Source organism: Lissotriton helveticus, chromosome 3_1 (assembly GCF_964261635.1).
Source record: "Lissotriton helveticus chromosome 3_1, aLisHel1.1, whole genome shotgun sequence".
NCBI classification, from domain to species: Eukaryota; Metazoa; Chordata; class Amphibia; order Caudata; family Salamandridae; genus Lissotriton; species Lissotriton helveticus.
Window position 1 is genome coordinate 1535101125 of NC_136061.1, and position 23303 is coordinate 1535124427.

Sequence of the window (23303 nt, forward strand, 5' to 3'; positions counted from 1 at the left end):
GTCAGTCACTAGAGCTGTGGCTGTGTCTCACACTCCTGTTTCTGGTGCTGGCAGTGTGTCTGGGTCTATGGCTCATGTGTCAGTCACTAGAGCTGTGGCTGTGTCTCACACTCCTGGTTCTGGTGCTGACAGTGTGTCCGAGGCAACTAGGTCAAGCAGTCCACCAGATTCTGTGCTGTGAGGTGTAGCTCACATCACTCACATGTCATTTGACTTGGTGTCTAGATTGTCCATTGTAACCACCCTTGCATTATTAATGTCCATGGGACGGGGCGCTTGACCCACGTACTTGTGTTGCCTCAGATGTACTTGTTCTGTTCTGAACACTGCCCTGTTGCTGTTCTGATACTGCATTGTGCCCTCTGATGTGCTGCCTCAGATGTACCTGTGCCTTGCCATGGACTGTTGATGCACTTAGCCCCTCTCATGTGCTGCCTCAGATGTACCTGTACCTTGCTATGGACTGTTGATGCACTTAGCCCCTCTCATGTGCTGCCTCAGATGTACCTGCTCTGTTATGAACACTGCCCTGTTGCTGTTCTGATACTGCATTGTGCCCTCTCATGTGCTGCCTCAGATGTACCTGTGTCTTACCATGGACTGTTGATGCACTTAGCCCCTCTCATGTGCTGCCTCAGATCATGTACCTGTGCCTTGCAATGGACTATTGATGCACTTAGCCCCTCTCATGTGCTGCCTTAAATGTACCTGCTCTGTGCCATGGACGGTTGTTGCACTTAGCCCCTCTCATGTGCTGCCTCAGATCATGTACCTGTGCCTTGCAATGGACTATTGATGCACTTAGCCCCTCTCATGTACTGCCTCTGATGTACCTGCTCTGTGCCTTGCCATGGACTGTTGATGCACTTAGCCCCTCTCATGTGCTGCCTCTGATGTACCTGCTCTGTTATGAACACTGCCCTGTTGCTGTTCTGATACTGCATTGTGCCCTCTCATGTGCTGCCTCAGATGTACCTGTGCCTTGCCATGGACTGTTGATGCACTTAGCCCCTCTCATGTGCTGCCTCAGATGTACCTGTGCCTTGCTATGGACTGTTGATGCACTTAGCCCCTCTAATGTGCTGCCTCAGATGTACCTGTGCCTTGCTATGGACTGTTGATGCACTTAGACCCTCTCATGTGCTGCCTCAGATGTACCTGCTCTGTTATGAACACTGCCCTGTTGCTGTTCTGATACTGCATTGTGCCCTCTCATGTGCTGCCTCAGATGTACCTGTGCCTTGCCATGGACTGTTGATGCACTTAGCCCCTCTCATGTGCTGCCTCAGATGTACCTGTGCCTTGCCATGGACTGTTGATGCACTTAGCCCCTCTCATGTGCTGCCTCAGATGTACCTGTGCCTTGCCATGGACTGTTGATGCACTTAGCCCCTCTCATGTGCTGCCTCAGATGTACCTGTGCCTTGCCATGGACTGTTGATGCACTTAGCCCCTCTCATGTGCTGCCTCAGATGTACCTGTGCCTTGCTATGGACTGTTGATGCACTTAGCCCCTCTCATGTGCTGCCTCAGATGTACCTGCTCTGTTGTGAACACTGCCCTGTTGCTGTTCTGATACTGCATGGTGCCCTCTCTAGTGCTGCCTCAGATGTACCTGTGCCTTGCCATGGACTGTTGATGCACTTAGCCCCTCTCATGTGCTGCCTCAGATGTACCTGTGCCTTGCCATGGACTGTTGATGCACTTAGCCCCTCTCATGTGCTGCCTCAGATGTACCTGTGCCTTGCCATGGACTGTTGATGCACTTAGCCCCTCTCATGTGCTGCCTCAGATGTACCTGCTCTGTGCCATGGACGGTTGTTGCACTTAGCCCCTCTCATGTACTGCCTCTGATGTACCTGCTCTGTGCCTTGCCATGGACTGTTGATGCACTTAGCCCCTCTCATGTGCTGCCTCAGATGTACCTGCTCTGTTGTGAACACTGCCCTGTTGCTGTTCTGATACTGCATGGTGCCCTCTCTAGTGCTGCCTCAGATGTACCTGTGCCTTGCCATGGACTGTTGATGCACTTAGCCCTCTCATGTGCTGCCTCAGATGTACCTGCTCTGTTATGAACACTGCCCTGTTGCTGTTCTGATACTGCATTGTGCCTTCTCGTGTGCTGCCTCAGATGTACCTGCTCTGTTATGGACACTGCCCTGTTGCTGTTATGATACTACATTGTGCCCTCTCATGTGCTGCCTCTGATGTACCTGCTCTGTTATGAACACTGCCCTGTTGCTGTAATGATACTGCATTGTGCCCTCTCATGTGCTGCCTCTGATGTACCTGCTCTGTTATGGACACTGCCCTGTTGCTGTTCTGATACTGCATTGTGCCCTCTCATGTGCTGCTTCAGATGTACCGGCTCTGTTCTACCCAGTGTCCATGCTCTTGGCTACTCTAGGATTATACCCCTATTATGTGCAATAAAGCAAGTCAATCATGTGTAGGGGTTTGTCGTTGTCATTCCTGTTTGTCTCCTTGCATTGTTGATATATTGGTGATATCGTAAATGCTGTTTCCCCAACATGACCCTCTCCCTCCCCACGTCACGGATCCGGAAGGTACTCCCCTTCTGACAGCAATTGGTGTGTTGGCGTACCTGCGTCATCGTCGGCGACGGTCCATGACTTGCTGGTGGTGGAGCACGAAGAGTATCGGAAATGCGTGTATCGCTGGGTCCATGACGGCGATCTGCCTGTGGTGGGTATCTCTGCAATGTGTTGGATCTCCGCTGTGGTGAATCCGCCGTGTTCAGGCAGGTTGTTTTTCCACAGCGATTTGATGTGTGTTTTCCGCCATCGTGATTTAGAGGACGGTCGGAGACGTCATTCCGTACGGCGGTGTCTGTGGATTGGTTACGTCCGCCGCGGGTTCGGGTGTAGTTCCGCGGCGGTGCGTGCTCTTCCGCGGCGTACGGACATTTGACAGTGTTTCCCATCCTAATATGGCGGACGGACTGACCGCGGCTGGTGGACGGACTGTGAAAAGGCATTTTCCGCCTACTCCAGGCCGGCGGTCGTCCTTCCGCCCGCCATCGTAATCGACCCCTTAGTTTGACATGTGTGCAAATCTTGCATTGCTGATCCCTGGTGAGTTGTACTACAACTGCTGGAACAAGGCCAATGGAGGTACCAATGGGTGAGGCATACTGGCCTCAATGGTCCTGTGACCTCAGTGACCTAAGGTGTTCTGCTTCGTATGCCTGCCCGCAAGACTGGAGCTATACTTCAGTATGGATTGTGGTGGACAGGCCTTCAAGATTAACCCACACTTGCCACCGATACCTGCTGGTATCTAAGATACCAGGGCTTCTAAGGTCTAGCATGGGAATGTGCTCCCTCAGGAGAGTTGTCCGGTGGGCTGGTCATGAAGGCTGAACCTGGTTCCCTAGTTTCAAACTCAGCAGCTTTGAACACAGTGCCACATCCTCTTCCCCATTGTACACCCTACTGCCTTAAGCTACAACCCAATTGTGTCTCGCTATAAACACCTGCATGCAACTTAATTTAAATTACACACTAGACAAAAGTAATATGCTGCTTGAAAAAAAAAAGTAACAACATACTGGAAAAAGCAACGCTCCTAGGGAATGCAAGATTAAGTAAAGCATGTGAAATGTGAGCAGGAACAACATGGTTACCTTATCGCTTTTACCCTCATTATTCATAAATCAATGAGTGCTTTGCCTGAAAAGTTAAGGACATGACTATAGGGCCCAGAAGTGACCTGTTTCAATTTCTTTTCAGGGAAAAGATTAAAACTTTCTCTTCGACTCTTGAATAATACCATCCTAAGCTGATCTTCCCGGATTTCAGTGGCTACTCTTACCGGCAGCGCTGGGGCGCCTTTTTATGTAGCTGTGCGCTGTATAAATGTATTGTATTGTATTGTATTGTATTGCCTCTATCCTTACAAAAGGTAAGCAGTATGATCTAAAAAGACTACATCCATGAACACAGAGCTGCGATACACATTTTATAAACTAAAATATGGAAAACAGCAGATAAGGATCACATTAAGCATTTTCCACTCTACTCATCAACCAGGTATTGCAGTATTTCCAGGAATGGTGCACTTCCCCATCCAGGGAAAGCAATGTTGTTTAAAGAAAGATGAGAAAACAAACGTTGAGCTTCACTGGCAAACTCTGTAAAGTGGCGCTAATGTGTTTGGGTGTGAATAAAACCAATCTGGACACTTTTCGACCACTCTGTCTTGCCTTATTTAGTTATTTTTCATATCTGTAATCTTTTTTTCTCTCCGTCCCGAGGCTGCACTTTGGAATAGAAAACTGTCTGAAAATTACGACATTTCCAGCATAAGTGCTACTTTCTTTTTTGGATCCATTTCACAGGTGAATGAATGAAGGAAAGAGAGGTTAAGAGCTGTTTCTTGAAGTCACAGTTTTCATTCAACAAGTGTGAAGGAGCGAAACAGAGACAGGAAGAGAGGGTATAAGAAGAAGAGGAAGAAAGAGAGATGGGGCAGCTGCCAGAGGCAGAGCAGAAGTGGACTCCTTGTCTTCTCTGGTCAAGAAGGAAGAGACAGAGTCCATTTCCTTCTCTGCCCACCCCGCCCGTCCCCAACAGCTGAGCCTTATCTATAGGTCTTGGCTATTTCTGTCGTCCTGGGACACATTTTTAAATATAGAAGTTGGGGAATGGATTCTATTAAATTGAAATAGTGGGGGCACACCAAGCCCTGCCGATCCCGCCTACTTCGACCACTGGTTTCAGCAATATGTAGATGACACACACTTTATAACAGACTGGACTTCCCTTAGTCCATATCAAATAAGGGTGCAAGTTTGAGTTTGGCATACAGGGTAGCCTGTCTGTCAAACCCTTGGTCTGCCTTCTCTTTTATGAGTCGGGCAGAACGTACGGTTATAGAGGCTGGCGACCCTGCTGGCTCTGCCGTCAGAAATCTGCACTGATGGCCTGATGGTTAAGGGGCCATCGATGAAAGATCATTTGACAGCTCACCGTATTTAGAGATGGGTTGTACTACTGAATATCGACACCAATAATATTGTGGTATAAGAACATTAAAAACAGAATATAAAGGGACAAAATATCAAAAGGTAAGTGCACATAGGAATGTCCAGATTAACTATTCCTAACTCCACATCTACGCATTTTGACAATATATATACTGTGTAGGTACTTATATGAGGAGTTGGGTACAGAAAATCTACACTTACCTGTCAATATTTCTTTTTTCAGTATTTTGTCCTCGATACTCGGTCACATCGATATCGTGGATTCGATATACAGGGTATCTGTCCATCTTAGAGCAGATTGTCTGATGTGAAATAAAATACTAATAACGTCCACGGTGTCAGAGTCATTGTAAGAATTTGAATTATTGTTTGGGATGGGTGACTATTCACCTCAAGGCCCTTGTCAGAGTGAATCCTCAAATCCACTAAATTAGCCAGAGCTCAAACCCCTTTTAGATATGGCACAGAGAAGACAGACTTAACGAAGGAAATGTGTGAAGTATTAGGCAGTATCAAAACAGTAATAAAGTTAAAATGGTATGGACATGTGCTTTCCCAGACTGGCCCCACAGTTCTTCTCTGGAACGCTATGCATGTACAGGTCTACCTCATATGCTGCAAACCACATATATACATATATATATATATATATATATATATATATATATATATATATATATATATATATATATATATATATATATATATATATATATATATATATATATATATATATATATATATTCACTGAAAAAACCATAGGTTTCAGGCCTTATATAGTTAGGAATTAGCATTCAAAAAAACCTTTGAAATTCACTGAAAAAACCATAGGTTTCAGGAGTTATATAGTTAGGAATTAGCTTTTACAAAACCTTTGAAATTCACTAAAAAAACTATAAGTTTTAGTGGTGTTATAGTTAGCTGGACATTTTACTCATACAAAACCATTGAAATTGCTCCTATATAGTTAGTTGTACTAAGTATATATCGCGCACCCGCAATCCACTGCTGATGATGTCACATATTAGATCATTCATGACATGGTCAGTGACATCACTGATGACATCTCAAATGACATCACTGATGACATCACTGATGACATCATCCAGTGAATATGGTTTGCTTCGTTGTTTAAATATGCATTATATATATAGCAATTTGCATTGAAGAATGAGTGGATATATAAATAAATATTTGGATGGAGGATTTAGTAGCAGTGTAATTGACTGTTTACTTGACCAATTTATAATGTCTCACTAAATATAGTGGATAGTAACTAAACTGTGTGAATATCTGTATCACTTTGTCAGTTGTTGTGTAAACTGATTCTACAGTTGGTTACTAGCTATGTGAAAGTCTATATTAGTTATTGATTAGTTAACTGAGTATTTGTATGGGAGTGTGAAAGTGTGTGTGGTTCGGTGGAGGGTGTGTGACTGTCAAAGATGTGTGAATAGTTTATTCAGTAGATATATGAAGTTAAAACTACATGTTCTAACAGTTTGGGTGAGGGAATCTCTTTATGGGTGTGGTGATGAGCAAATATATTTCTCAAAGGTACAGGTCCAACAAACAAAAGGCAGTGTATGTGTCAGTTGTTGTATATAAATAAGTATACATAAGACACAATGATTGTGTGAGTGACTGTATGGATAACTGTATACTTGTAATAATGATTTTATAATTCACTAAGTATGATTTACTATCTAAATGAATAGAAGAAGTGGTGTTTGTATAAGTGTTTTGCTAAGTAAATATGTAAGTATGATCCATTGTTTGCATAAGTGAGTAGGATGACTTCATATGTGAATAGGATGCGTGCTGTTGTTTAATGTCGATATAGATGTATAAGTATTTTTGATAGTGTTCTATTGTTCATTGACAGCATGTATGAGTGAATCCACAGGTAAGGGATTAGATGTGTGTATACATGTATGAATCACTGAGTGGATTTTTAGATACTTGTATTGCTGTGACAATGGATTTAAATATGATACTCTGTATTTTACAAAGAGTGATGAAAAATTGTAATAGTGTATGAAAAGGTGTATGTGATTGTCACGTGGATGATGTCATCAGTGATGTCATCAGTGATGTCATTTGAGATGTCATCAGTGATGTCACTGACCATGTCATGAATGATCTAATATGTGACATCATCAGCAGTGGATTGCGGGTGCGCGATATATACTTAGTACAACTAACTATGTAGCAGCAATTTCAATGGTTTTGTATGAGTAAAATGTCCAGCTAACTATAACACCACTAAAACTTATAGTTTTTTGAGTGAATTTCAAAGGTTTTGTAAAAGCTAATTCCTAACTATATAACTCCTGAAACCTATGGTTTTTCAGTGAATTTCAAAGGTTTTTTAAAATGCTAATTCCTAACTATATAAGGCCGGAAACCTATGGTTTTTTCAGTGAATTTCAAAGGTTTTTTTAAATGCTAATTCCTAACTATATAAGGTCTGAAACCTATGGTTTTTTCAGTGAATTTCAAAGCTTTTTTAAATGCTAATTCCTAACTATATAAGGCCTGAAACTTATGGTTTTTTCAGTGAATTTCAAAGGTTTTTTAAATGCTAATTCTATTAGCGGATAACGTTTAAATATATTAATATCCTAGTGGGGCCACCTGAGCAGGCCTAGGGTGTCAGGGTGTTTCTACCCTGCCCCCTTTTTGTGTTCAACACGTTTGTTTTTCTGCTTTCTTGTGCCTAATTCCTAACTATATAAGGCCTGAAACCTATGTTTTTTTCAGTGGATTTGCAATGTTTTTCAAATGCTAATTCCTAACTATATAAGGCCTGAAACCTATGGTTTTTTCATTGAATTTGCAAGGTTTTTTAAATGCTAATTCCTAACTATATAAGGCCTGAAACCTATGGTTTTTTCAGTGAATTTGCAAGGTTTTTTTAAATGCTAATTCCTAACTATATAAGGCCTGAAACCTATGATTTTTTCAGTGAATTTCAAAGGTTTTTTAAATGCTAATTCCTAACTATATAAGGCCTGAACCCTATGTTTTTTTCAGTGAATTTCAACGTTTTTTTTAATGCTAATTCCTAACTATATAAGACCTGAAAGCCCACCAGGAATCTCCAGTATGCACCAGGGGACTGCATTGCAGAGAGGTGTAATTAAGCCACGGCCCTTTTTACACTTCTCTGCAACGCAGCCCCTGTGCATGTTTGAAGAGGGGGAACTCATTCCCCCTGCATACTGGGGGCCCATTGGGGCCAACTAGCCCACCTGGAACCTCCAGTATGCGCCAGGGGGCTGCATTGCAGAGGTGTAATGAGGCTATGCCCCTTGTTACACCTCTCTGCAACGCAGCCGCCTGGCGCGTTTGCAGAGGGGGAACTAATTCCCCTTGCATAATGGGGGTCCCTGGGGGCCAACTAGCCCACCAGGAGCCTCCAGTATGCGCCAGATGGCTGCATTGCATAGAGGTGTAATGAGGCCACACCCTTTTTTACACCTCTCTGCAACGCAGCCCCCGTGCATGTTTGAAGAGGGGGAACTAATTCCCCTTGCATACTGGGTGTCCCTGGCAGCCATCTTGTGCCTTGTTCGAACCAAGGCACAAGAAAGCAGTGAAACAAAGGTGTGAAACTCGCAAAGGGGCCAGAGTAGAAACACCCTGACCCCCTAGGCCTGCTCAGGGGGTCCCACAAGGACCCCCAAGGCAAAAAAAATAATATATATTTTTTTTTAAAAGTCGCGGGGTACAAAAAAACAATACAAAAATATAAAACAACAATAAGAATAAAAAACAGTTCTTTTCAGAACTACCTCCAATTTATATAAAAATGCTACATTTTTTAAAAACTCTGTCTCTCTTTTTTTCTCCAGGGTACGCGTACCGGTACGTGTACCGATACGTGTACCGGGGCGCACACCCCCTCAAAAAAAAATAATAATGAGTGTGTGTGTGTGTGGTGTGTGTGTGTGGGTGGGGTGGGTGTGGGGTGTGTGTGTGGGGGGGTATGTGAGTGGGGTGTGTGTGTGTAGGATGTGTGGTGTGTGTGTGGGGTGTGTGTGTGGGTGTGTGTGTGGGGGGGTGTGTGTGGGGGTGAGGAATGTGTGTGTGGGTGTGGGGGTGCGTGTGTGTGTGAGGTGTGTGTGTGGGGTGTGTGTGTTTGTGTGTGTGTGTGTGTGTGTGGGGGGTGTGTGTCAGAGGTGTGTGTGTGTGGGGGATGTGTGGGGTGTGTCTGTGAGGTGTGTGTGGGGGGAGTGAGGTGTGTGTGGGTGGGGTGTGTGGGGTGTGTGGGTGTAGGTGGGGGTGTGGGGGTGTATGGTGTGTGTGTGGGTGTGTGGGGTGTTTGGGTGTGGTTGGAGGTGTGGGTGTGTGAGGTATGTGTGGGGGGTGTGTATGGGAGGGGTGGGTTTGGGGTGTGTGTATGTGGGGGGTATGTGTGTGGGGTGTGTGTGTGTATGAGTAAAATGTTCAGCTAACTATAACTGGTGTCAAACCTATGGTTATCTCAGTGTATTTAATAGGTTTTTTAAATGCTAATTCCTAACTATAACTGGTGTGAAACCTATGGTTTTTTCAGAGAATTTCATAGGGTTTTTAAATGCTAATTCCTAACTATAACTGGTGTGAAACCTATGGTTTTAGCTCCAATTTATATAAAAATGCTACATTTTTAAAAAACTCTGTCTTTCTTTTTTTCTCCAGGGTACGCGTACCGGTACGTGTACGGATACGTGTACCGGGACGCGCACCCCCTCAAAAAAAGAAGAAAAAAAATAATGAGTGTGTGTGTGAGTGGTGTGTGTGTGTGGGGGGGGGGTGTGGGGTGTGTGTGTGGGGGGGTATGTGAGTGGGGTGTGTGTGTGTAGGATGTATGGTTGTGTGTGTGGGGTGTGTGTGTGGGTGTGTGTGTGTGGGGGGGGTGTGTGTGGGTGTGTGTGGGGGTGAGGAATGTGTGTGTGGGTGTGGGTGTGTGTGTGTGTGTGAGGTGTGTGTGTGGGGTGTGTGTGTGTGTGTGGGATGTGTGCGGTGTGTCTTTGAGGTGTGTGTGTGGGGGGGAGTGAGGTGTGTGTGGGTGGGGGTGTGTGGGGTGTGTGGGAGGGGTGGGGGTGGGGTGTGTGTATGTGGGGGTATGTGTGTGGGGTGTGTGTGTGTGAGTAAAATGTTCAGCTAACTATAACTGGTGTCAAACCTATGGTTTTCTCAGTGTATTTAATAGGTTTTTTAAATGCTAATTCCTAACTATAACTGGTGTGAAACCTATGGTTTTTTCAGTGAATTTCAAAGGTTTTTTAAATGCTAATTCCTAACTATATAAGGCCTGAAACCTTTGTTTTTTTCAGTGAACTCGCAAGGTTTTTTAAATGCTAATTCTATTAGCGCATAACATTTATATATGTTAATATCCGTATGGGACCAACTGAACAGCCCTAGGGGGGTCAGAGTGTTTCTACAAGGCCCCCAAATCTTTTTTTTTTTCTTGTAAAAAAATGAGGTACGCGTACCCGTACGCTTACCGTAAGCGTACCCCGCGATTTTCCGAATTTTTTTTTGGGGCCTTGGGGGTCCTTGTGGGACCCCCTGACCAGGCCTAGGGGGTCAGGATGCTTCTACCCTGCCCCCTTTTTGAGTTCTACACGTTTGTTTTTCTGCTTTCCTGTGCCTCAGTCTACCGAGGCACAAGATGGCTGCCAACAGTTTCTGTTTTGGAGTGTTGACAGACATTGGCAGCCAATCAGAATCCAGCTCGCGCACTAGAGGTACGCTTACGGTACATGCACGTACGCGTACCGTAAGCGTACGGGTAAGCTCACGGGTAAGCTGCTATAGATATATAATTTTTTTTGAACCTAAATTACTCAAAATCCACTGGAGCACATATCTTGAGACATAGCAAAGGCACATCGGGCTACCAGTCCCTACAATTTTGCCAAGTTTGGTGAAAATCCATTCAGCTGTTCGAGCTAAAAGTGCGACCGACCGCCCTATGGAAATTAACATGGGGAAAACACGTTTTGGGACCCCCTTTTATCTCGGCCCCCGCTTGACGAATCCCCCCCAAACTTTCAGGGAAGGACCGGAGCGCCGCGAGGCAAAGTTGCTGAAAACTTCAGGCAGATTCCTCAACCGGCGCCAAAGTTATTCCCAATAGAATGTTGCGATTTCCCTATGGAAATCAATCCTAACTATATATACCTACTGGCTATCGCCAGTGATGTGATGTTTGGGGCTCATGGTAGAGCCTTGGAACGAGCAGTAATTTGAGAGTGCATCCATCCAGGATATATGGACTACATCTCCCACAAGCACAATATGTGTTTTCATACAGGGAGATGGTAGACGTCATGCACTTTACTGCTGGCCCCTGATGAGGAAAATAAATTTCCGAAACGCGTCGGGCCTATTTCAAACACGCAACTGCCCATACCAACTAACGCTTTGGGGAAGGCGCACGCAGGCTCGGGTGCTACCCGCTACTTGGACAACCCCATGGAGCGTAATACATTAGCGGCGGTCCTGCCGCTGGGTTGCACCACCCCGAAGAAACGGGGGCCACGAGACTCGCTATCCAAGGAGTCTCGTATGTGGAGCTGCGTGATGGATGAGGACAGGAGTGATGTTTGGGGCTCATGGTAGAGCCTTGGAACGAGCAGTAATTTGAGAGTTCATCCATCCAGGATATATGGACTACATCTCCCACAAGCACAATATGTGTTTTCATACAGGGAGATGGTAGACGTCATGCACTTTACTGCTGGCCCCTGATGAGGAAAATAAATTTCCGAAACGCGTCGGGCCTATTTCAAACACGCAACTGCCCATACCAACTAACGCTTTGGGGAAGGCGCACGCAGGCTCGGGTGCTACCCGCTACTTGGACAACCCCATGGAGCGTAATATATATATATATGTATATATATATATATATATCAAAGAAGAAAGGTTGCCCCCAATGGAAAGGTCGCTCAGTGAAGAGTTACCGCACTTGCATCCCCGGCGGTGACAAAGTTGCTGCCTTCGCTCATTCCCCTCGATTCACCAAACGCGTTTCGGGCGGTGAGCCCTTGTTCACTGGTGCAGACTGCGGTAACTCTTCACTGAGCGACCTTTCCATTGGGGGCAACCTTTCTTCTTTGATGTTATGCGGCCAGCCCGGTCGCGGAGAGGTCCCGCCGCTAATCCTAGCGGATCCTGGTGTTCACATACAGCACCATGTGGAAGTGAGGAGGCCTCATCTTCGGGGGATATTGGTGCCAAAGGAACTGCTTGAAGCCCATTTTCATACTTGCAACGGGGGCAGCGACGCCCACTTGGGTGTACTTTGGACAAACCTGGGGTCCTTTCCAAGCATATAGACTGCATCTACCACAATGCAATGCCTGAATACGCCCACTGGGGCGGGTCCTCTAGTAAAATAAAATGGTTTCCTGACACTGCCACTGCCTCCGTGTCTCAGTCTGCACCAGTGAACAAGGGCTCACCGCCCGAAACGCGTTTGGTGAATCGAGGGGAATGAGCGAAGGCAGCAACTTTGTCACCGCCGGGGATGCAAGTGCGGTAACTCTTCACTGAGCGACCTTTCCATTGGGGGCAACCTTTCTTCTTTGATGTTATGCGGCCAGCCCGGTCGCGGAGAGGTCCCGCCGCTAATCCTAGCGGATCCTGGTGTTCACATACAGCACCATGTGGAAGTGAGGAGGCCTCATCTTCGGGGGATATTGGTGCCAAAGGAACTGCTTGAAGCCCATTTTCATACTTGCAACGGGGGCAGCGACGCCCACTTGGGTGTACTTTGGACAAACCTGGGGTCCTTTCCAAGCATATAGACTGCATCTACCACAATGCAATGCCTGAATACGCCCACTGGGGCGGGTCCTCTAGTAAAATAAAATGGTTTCCTGACACTGCCACTGCCTCCGTGTCTCAGTCTGCACCAGTGAACAAGGGCTCACCGCCCGAAACGCGTTTGGTGAATCTAGGGGAATGAGCGAAGGCAGCAACTTTGTCACCGCCGGGGATGCAAGTGCGGTAACTCTTCACTGAGCGACCTTTCCATTGGGGGCAACCTTTCTTCTTTGATGTTATGCGGCCAGCCCGGTCGCGGAGAGGTCCCGCCGCTAATCCTAGCGGATCCTGGTGTTCACATACAGCACCATGTGGAAGTGAGGAGGCCTCATCTTCGGGGGATATTGGTGCCAAAGGAACTGCTTGAAGCCCATTTTCATACTTGCAACGGGGGCAGCGACGCCCACTTGGGTGTACTTTGGACAAACCTGGGGTCCTTTCCAAGCATATAGACTGCATCTACCACAATGCAATGCCTGAATACGCCCACTGGGGCGGGTCCTCTAGTAAAATAAAATGGTTTCCTGACACTGCCACTGCCTCCGTGTCTCAGTCTGCACCAGTGAACAAGGGCTCACCGCCCGAAACGCGTTTGGTGAATCGAGGGGAATGAGCGAAGGCAGCAACTTTGTCACCGCCGGGGATGCAAGTGCGGTAACTCTTCACTGAGCGACCTTTCCATTGGGGGCAACCTTTCTTCTTTGATGTTATGCGGCCAGCCCGGTCGCGGAGAGGTCCCGCCGCTAATCCTAGCGGATCCTGGTGTTCACATACAGCACCATGTGGAAGTGAGGAGGCCTCATCTTCGGGGGATATTGGTGCCAAAGGAACTGCTTGAAGCCCATTTTCATACTTGCAACGGGGGCAGCGACGCCCACTTGAGTGTACTTTGGACAAACCTGGGGTCCTTTCCAAGCATATAGACTGCATCTACCACAATGCAATGCCTGAATACGCCCACTGGGGCGGGTCCTCTAGTAAAATAAAATGGTTTCCTGACACTGCCTCCGTGTCTCAGTCTGCACCAATGAACAAGGGCTCACCGCCCGAAACGCGTTTGGTGAATCGAGGGGAATGAGCGAAGGCAGCAACTTTGTCACCGCCGGGGATGCAAGTGCGGTAACTCTTCACTGAGCGACCTTTCCATTGGGGGCAACCTTTCTTCTTTGATAGATAGATATATATATATATATATATATTACCTACTGGCGGTCGCCAGTAGGTATATATAGTTAGGATTTTTTCTCTATGGGTTTTTTGAAAATTCTATGTCTAATAACTTTGCCGTTTGTGGACGGAATTGGCTGAAATTTTCAGGAAAATGGCACATTTTGTTTCTGAGCAGCCTTTGAAAATTTGGGGGGGGTTCGTCAAGGGGGGGCCGAGAAAAAAGGGGGGTCCCAAAACGCGTTTTTTCCTATGTTAATTTCCATAGGGCGGTTGGCCTCACTTTTAGCCCGAACGGCTGAATGGATTTGCACGAAACTTGGCAAAATTGTAGGGACTGGTAGCCCGATGTGCCTTTTGTAGGTCTCAATATATGTGCTCCAGTGGATTTTGAGAAATTAACGTTTAAAAAAAGATATATATCTGTAAGCGCGGACCAGGCAGCGGTCTGGTTCGCGGACTTTTCGCGCAACGGAGCTTTGTGAAGCGAAGCTGATTGGTTCTCCGGCGTCTGTCAACATTCCAAACAGTCCGTAGCGGCCGCCATCTTGTCTCTCGGTAGGATCGAGAGACAAGAGGAGGCGAAAGCGAAGGGGCAAATGACCATAAGGGGGAATAGTAGATCCTCGCTGACCCCCTAGGTTTGATGTGGAGGTTTTAAAAGGGCCCCGCGGGGCAAAAAAAAAAATAATAATAATAATCGAACGGCTGAATGGATTTGCACGAAACTTGGCAAAATTGTAGGGACTGGTAGCCCGATGTGCCTTTGCTAGGTCTCAATATATGTGCTCCAGTGGATTTTGAGAAATTAACGTTCAAAAAAAGATATATATCTGTAACAGCGCTCCGCTTCGCGTACTTTTCGCGTTACGGAGGTTTGCGAAGCTGATTGGTTTTTCGGCGTCTGTAAACATTCCAAACAGTCCGTAGCGGCCGCCATCTTGTCTCTCGGTAGGATCGAGAGACAAGAGGAGGCCAAAGCGAAGGGGCAAATGACCATAAGGGGGCATAGTAGATCGTCCCTGACCCCCTAGGTTTGATGTGGAGGCTTTGAAAGGTTCTCGCAGGGCAAAAAAATATATACCGTTTTTTTAGTTTTTTTGCGTGGAGTGCGCTCGGTTCGCGAACCGGGAAGCGTTCTGGGGAGCGTACTTTCTTGAAAATTAGTGAAAAAAGTTAGAGTACAATAATAATTGTGAGTGATCAGATGTAGGGTAGCTCTGAGAAGAGCTTTTGGGTTTATGGTACATTTAGGTACTTATAAGTAGGTACCAATGCACATTCTTAAATTCAGAGTGAAAACTCTGTTGCCCTCATCTGAGAAGTGAACTCCATCTCCTCTGTAGATATCTTGCATGTAGTAACGCAAGTTATTGTTGTACAGGGAGCCCATTCCATGGTCTCTCATGTAAGCTGAAACAGATTTGTTTACATGCTTCCTCGATTTCTCAATTTGTGGACAAAATTGGTTCGACCACCTCCATTTCTGTCTTTGGCATATATTTGAATATACCAAGGCAGTCTGAGGAAAAAGTGCCATCAATTGCTCAAAGGTGTCCTTTAAAAGCATTTCCAGACCTACCCCAGTCAAAGTGCCCAAATCATTACCTCCACAGTGCACAATTAACAGGTCAGGTTTTGGCAAATGCATAAAGGTTTTCACCAATAGTATCAATTGGTGACATTTTAATCCTCTGTGGCCAAACCACTTAATTTCCACATCTTGTAAATTGAGGTTAGGTAAATTCCTGTTTTCAGCGTACCTTTGAGCCCAATAGATGTAGCTATGTCCAACAATCCAGACAGAAAACATGGCGAGAGAAGGTTCTCCTGCAGTCAGATGAAGTGTGGCAATGAAATGGCAGTTGAAAAAATGAGAGTGTAAAATGAAAAAAACTGAGGAGTTTCTGTGTTAATGAAGCAGTAAGAGTGATTGGTGGATTTTGATTGCTGAAAACAGAAAGTTAGTGTGCATGGATGAGTTCGTTGAAAGATGTATTTTGAGTGGCGAAGAAAAAATCATTAAATGAAAGAATGCTTTGGATATGCAGGTGCACTGAGAGTTCAGAGTTCAATTGCAACATTGTTGTGTGAAAGGTCTTGCAAGAGGTGGTTGCTATGCAGAAAAATCAGAGAGGGGGCAGAGGGGGGAAGGGTTTTGCTTTGAAAAAAAGTGAGGGAAGAGTTTTGATTGGGTGACATGAGAGATCTGTGTGAGGAATTACAGCATTTCTGTGCTTTTGATAGCTGCAGACTCTGGAGTGCATACCTTTTGCTCTGCTGAAGACAAATTGGTGTGTTTCTGAGACTGTTTTGAAACTCAAAGTATTTGCTAAGGTGAGAAAAAATTTCTTTAATTTAGATAGAAAATAGTGTGCTTTAAGGAGAAAATTATGAAGAAAGTTGTGTTTTTCAAATGTTGCTTTGTCTCAAGTGTTTCACAAATAGATTTTGTTTCTTTGAGAAATTGTAATTGGAGAAAATGTGAAGTATTAGTACTGACAGGGTTTTTATGTGCATAGGAGCTGTGGAGTGTTTTCAAATTATGACTTGTAAATCGTTTTTGAGAAAAAGCAATGGTTTTAATATTGATGAGAAGGACATAATGGTGTCTGCTTCTTTATAAGGTAATTGAGAGTCTCTGATGTTATTTTTCCCATTTCAATGTAAGAAGTTTGTCTGTGGAGCAAATTGCTTGTAAATATGCTCCCACCTGTGCATGGCAAATTTAGATTTTGAATGTTTCCGTTACATAGGCATGTTAAAGGTGACTGAAACATGCTGCAAAGGCAATCAAAAAATGCTTTTATGTGTCTTAAGGACATTTTAAGTCATTTCCCCATGTGCAGTGTTTTCAAATTATGAGTTGAAAATCGTTTTTGAGGTAAAGGAATGTTTTCAAAATTTATGTGCGCCATATGACCCCAAATTTTTTTTTCAGGGGTGCAGCAGGGTGTTCTTGAGATACCCCTGCACCGTCGGAAAAATTCGTAATTTGCGATGAGGTAATTGCTAATCGCAAATTGCACCTTCATTCCTATGGGCCTCCTGCTGCATGGAAATGAATGGGTAATCTTGCTGAAATGCAAAGTCGAATCTGTATTTAAAAGGGTCTGCACCTCTGTACGGGTGTTCGCTATGTGAAGCACGAAAGTTTCACGGGCCGAACTCAAGGCCACCTCTCTCTGAGACAAAAGAGCTCTTATTCTTGCCATGCTGTTGAAATGTGCTCCCAAGGTTGGTATTTGTGGCCAGATTGAAAACTCCCTATGTTCATGTGTGGGAGGAAATAGAACATTTCTGCAGCAAATAACCCGTTCATTTACTGTTACGATAAAATGAATACTTTTAATTAACCCAGAACAATCTTCATTATTGAGCATCAAATAACTACCATTTTCCAAGAACTTGAACGTGGGGATGATAGCAGGAACTGGCGTGCCTTGCAACACGCAAGCCATATTTGGTCGGTGTTTGTTGCATGAACCGTGTAACTGTCTGTGCCTACACATTAGTGAATGATCTGGCGTCTCAGTGCATTCCTCTCCATTCAGATAAAGTTCTTGATCATCTTTGAAAATCTGTATGTGTATGGAAGCGACCAGACTTGATGAAGAAAACCACTACCTAAAGGTTAATAACGACCTATTGGTATATATTTCATACAATTTGAAAACTTATATAAAGCAAAAGGCAGCGTTATTAAACCGTGGATAAGGCACGTTGCCAAAGCAGTCAACCTTTTGGATTTATACTGGAAATGTTAAAGGAAGAATTACGGAGTAGGGCCTGTAAATCTTTAATAGACAACGAGTAAAATTACTCCAACCATCGTATTCCTCTAACTCCGGGATAGTAGGGGTGTTTAATTTTTTAGAAGTAGCCAATCCAAAGCATTTGGTCTGGGAAATTGTTTCATTCACAAACAACATATGTTTTGGGATGAGACATGCACGGTGGAAAGCCTCAGTGCCTTGTACCTGCCAGGTTCGTGAACCCCAAACTGATGTAGATCCTGGATATTTTTACTCTGTATTACGTTAGCATGGTCTCATTACTGGTTTAAACGCCATTTTTCCTTTTTTGTAACTTCTGCACACGACACTTAGTTGTTGCTTTAGCTTTCAGCCTACCTGCGTCAAGATCTATGCCTGCTTCAAGCAGGCGCAGGGTTTTGATGTAGCTTTGTCCTATCTGATTGTAAATGCGGCACACCGTGGGTGGCAGAGCAGCGGTGCACGTTAACTGGTGCATCCCTGGGGATGTGCTAGTTAATATAAATCTGCCCCTTTACATTTAATTATGTGCAGGGGACACAGAGTAGGTGAGGTTTATCCAAGGTTAAGAAGAGATGAGTCCTGTTCAGTGAAAAATTGGAGATAGGCTTCAGTATATTATATACTTAAGTAGTGTGTTAAGTTTTTGATGACTGTTATTAATTTACTGTTGGGTAATAGTGGTTAATAACATTTTTTATTATATTTTACCACAGATTCAACTGCAGATTATTTCAAGATTTTAGGATGCCTAGCAAAGAAAGAGTAAGAAAGGCTGGAAAACGTCAAAGACAGCAGGAGCATGGAATATTGCAGCAGTCCTCTAACAAAAAGATTTGTCAAGTCACCAAGAAAGCACCGGGTAAGAGTCGAAAAACAGTCATAAGAAATATGTGTAGTAAAAAAAATATTACTACAGAAAATGTTTCACTCCAGAAAAGGAGAATGAATTCAAATGGTAAGGAAAGGCCAATGAGAAATGTTACTGCTAGAGTAAGAGATAACTCTATGCATGAAAGTAGAAGGAAACAACAGTTTAGGGATATTCGTAAACGAATGTTCCGCAACAGGATAATTGGGAATTTGTTAAAAAATATTAAGAAAGGTCAGCAGAAAGTGGTTTTTTATAAGAGAAAAAAAATAGTTGAGAAAGTTATTGATCAGGCATTTGAAATTAAACGTAAGTTATTTATTTTGACAATCAATAGAATTAGGAAGCTAAACAAGGTAATTTATGATTTCAAAAGAAATAGTAGATGGAAGAGAATAGTTAATCGTAGTAATTTTTGTGAAGTTTTTTCTGGAGAATGGATGCATAGTTCAAGCTCTGAGGCATTTTTTAATGAGGAGAGTTATTTCCAGGATAATGATTTGGTGCATGCAGTTGACACCAGTGGTCGAGCTTATGAAGTGAAAGATGGTTGTCCAGTTGAAAAAGAAAAACTTGTGAGAACAGAGATAGAAGAGGTGTTAGGTAATGAGGTTTTAGGGAGACGTCCTAAGGGTCCTGTGTACACCTGGAAGTGTAGTAGTATTTGCAGTGTACGACAGGATTCCATCAATTTGCTTTGTGATTTTATACGGTCATTTAGTAAGAAAAGTTTGAAGCAGAAAATGAAGTTGTTGCAAGAATTAGATCCTTGCAGAGTGAGAGAAGTGATAGGTTTGCATGGTCATTCACTGGCTTGTCTTTCCAGGAGAGTATGCCAGAGTGTTTTTCATCATTTCAGGATGCTAGCAGTGCATCATAATAAAGTGAGGAAATTAGTTAGAATGTTGTATTATGCTAAGAGTCCAGCAATTATGCTAAAACAATTATGCGCTGCTCTTTTGCATGGTTCTGAAATAGATGTGAAGAATATATGTGAAGAAATTGAGTTTTGTTACTTTGGAAGTAAAGAGGAGAATGTTGAAATTGACCAAGAAGAAGAGAGTAATGTGGAAGATAGTGTACAGGTTTCCAGTACAGATAATTTCCAGAGGGAAATTGCGACGTTTGAGGTGAAATCAAGTGAGAGGCCAAATTTCACTTGTGTGTGTTGTCGACGCACTTATTATAAGAATCAGACTAAGTTAGTGGATTTATATGGAAAAAGTGAAAGGGAAAATAATAGTGAATGGAAGGATTTTACAACATACTTGATGGTAGAAAATTGTTTTGATTTGGGATTGGATCAACGTGTGTGTACTTATTGTTGTAACAAATTAAATCAAAACCAGATGCCTGCTAGAGCAGTTCATAATAATCTGGAATTGGTTGAAATTCCTTCTGAATTGAAGGATTTAAATACTTATGAATCTATTTTGATTCAAAGTATCCATCCCTTTCAGGCTATTGTAAGAATGGAGCCAAAGACAGGGAAATTGCCTCCATCAGATTTACAGAGAGGATTAAAGGGAAGAGTTGTTTATTTGCCTCTAGATTTGAAGAAAAACATTAACACAATTGGAGTAGAAAAAGTGGAAGAGGAACCTCTGGTTATCTTAGTTAATGGGGTTCCGACAAAGAATAAGAAAATATGGCAAGATTTAGTAGATGTTAGGAAAGTCAAAAGGGCAACATTGTATTTGAAAAAATATAATAAATACTATAAAAATGTATATGTTGCAGAAGAGGAAGTAAGTGAGGAAGAGGATAGCGATTTGTGTGCTGGTCAAATTGAGAAAGTAGAACCCTGTACTAGTGAAGAAATATATGAACATTATAGTGTTCATCCTTTGCATTCCAAGGAAGTCATGGGGAATGCTATTGAGTTGTTTCAAATGAAACAAGCGAAAGGGAGTCCCATTAGTGTTTGGGAGGAAAGTTTGGAAGCTCGGTGTTTCCCACAGCTTTTTCCAACAGGTCAGGGAGGAAGATATGATGAGCGACCTCATCAAATTCCTGCTTCTGAATACCGGACTTTGCGATTGTATGCAGGAGATCCTAGGTTTCGACAATGCATTCCTTATTTGTTTCATCTCCTGTTTGAAAGCGATCTGTCTGGACTGTCATATGCAGTGAACCACATCTTGAAAAGTGGTATACACATGCAAAACATCTCGGCAAGTGACTTTATGGATAAAGTCAATGTCCAAGACAGTATTTTGGATTCTCACCTGATTAATCTCATGGCGTGTCAGCGTGGTACTAATGAGTACTGGTACCGTCGTCATGGTGATTTAAAATGTATGCTGAGGAACTTAGGAACTCCCACATGGTTCCTCACTTTGAGCTGTGCTGAGTATGGCTGGGAAGACTTACTTGAATTTCTACGAGAGGCAAATGCTAACGTAGAAAACATCGAATTCAAGACACCCGGAGAACTGTGCTCTTTGGATCCAGTCAATGTATGTAGGTACTTCAATCATAGATTTGAAGGTATGATGTCTTTCATCATGAATAAGAAGAATCCACCTCTTGGAGAGGTGTTGGATTTCTTCTGGAGGAAGGAGTACCAAGCAAGAGGTGCTCCTCATATACATATGTTGCTGTGGATCAAGGATGCACCTAAATTTGGAACGGATGCAGACGACTCAGTGATGAGTTTCATAGAACAGTATTCTACGTGTGCTGTTCCAAACGCAAAGGAGAAAAAAAGCCTAAGAGAAAAAGTTCTACGTTTCCAAAGCCATCGATGTGGAAAGTACTGTCGTCGTAAATTCCGGAACAAAGACAAGTTCTACACCAAATGTCGTTTCGGCTTTCCACGATCGGTGATTTCTAAAGGAAGAGTGAACAGTTTGATGTCTTCGCTGCGACATAATGTGATGAAGAAATCACCTAAAAACACATACAATTTGAAGAGGAACGAAGAGTCTAAGTACATCAACGACTACAACCCGGTGATTTTGTCCATGTGGAATGCTAACATGGATATACAGTTTGTGGCTGATAACTGTATGGCTGTGGCTAGGTATGTGACATCTTACATCACCAAAAAAGAGAAGACAGAATTGAAGGATATGTGGGAGGACATTTCCCATGAAAAGAGCCTCAGCAAGAAGTTGTACAGTTTCAGTCTGAAGATGTTGTCGCATCGAGAAATCGGAGCTTACGAATGTTCTGACCGGTTGTCTTCAGCAAGTCTCTATGCCAAGTCCAGGAGTATCGTTTGGGCGAGTGTTGGTCTTGCTGCAACGCGTAATCGAGTTCTGAAACCTGTGCGGGAAATTGAGTATTTGGCGGAAAAGGAGCCAAACAGTACCGACATTTTGAAGAGCAACATGTTGGATACATATTATCCAAATCGAAGCAGTCACCTCGAGAATGTTTGTCTGTATGAGGTTCTGCAAAATTACATATTCAAGAGGAACATCAAAGAAGATACTGAGAAAGGAGTGTATGCTGTAATAGGAAGTGAGGGATGTCTGGTCAAGCAAAGAAAATGCCACTTGATAAACCATCGAAAATTGAGTGGCGAATCTCCTGAAAAAAAGGAGTTTTTCTATTTAGCACTTTTGCAACTTTTTAAGCCTTGGCGTGCAGAAGAGGAACTGCTTGGAGATTTCCTCTGTTACGAAGACTCTTTCAATGCTGCCAAGGAGACCATAGAATGTCCTGCTTTTTCCAAATATGTAGAAATGTTGAATGTGGAAATTGAGCAGGAAGCAACGATTGCAGCCGAGATTGCCAGAGACAGTTCTCAGGACAGTCAGAGTTCTGCTTCATTGAGTCAGGATCCACTAGGAGGACCTCTTATCGAAAATGAAGCTGCCACTGCTATGAATGAAGTGGAAAGAGCCATGGCACATGCTCAGGAGGATGCGGTTAACTTAGAAGAGTTGGAAAGACAACTCAACGTTGAGCAGAGGAAAATATATGACGAACTTACCATGCAAATTGATCATGGATTAAGTCATGATAAGAAAGAGTGCTCATGTACGTCGTTGAAGCCTGTCCGACTGTACGTGAGTGGAGAAGCGGGAACTGGAAAAAGTTTCCTTATTAAAGCAATTTCATGTTATTTGCAGGAAAGGACAGAGTCATCGCTGTCTTGTGTTGTCACCGCTCCAACTGGACTGGCAGCACATAACATTAAAGGGATTACTTTACATCGTTTACTGATGCTGCCAGTGGAGCATGACAACAAATTAGAATATCACAAGCTATCTGGAGATGCTTGTTTTGAAGTTTCAAGAGTCTTGAGGAAAATGAAACTTCTTATCATTGACGAAGTAAGCATGGTTTCCAATGTCATGCTTGCCTTTGTGCATTTGAGAATGCAAGAAGTTCTCAAAACAGAGTATGATGTGTTATTTGGTGGCAAACACATCATTGTTTTTGGAGATCTTCTGCAGCTGACACCAGTGAAAGGGCAACCTGTGTTCAAAATGCTCACGCATGAAGATACCAGGAAGTGCTTAGGGAGTATTGGCAACGTCAATATATGGTTAAACTTCAATTATGCTGAACTGCATGAAAATATGCGTCAGGCAAAGGATGAAGTTTACAAGACTATTCTACAAGATGTTAGAATTGGAAAAGTGACCGAGCATGGGAAAGAAGCTTTACATGCACGATTACTGACAAATTTATATCCAGA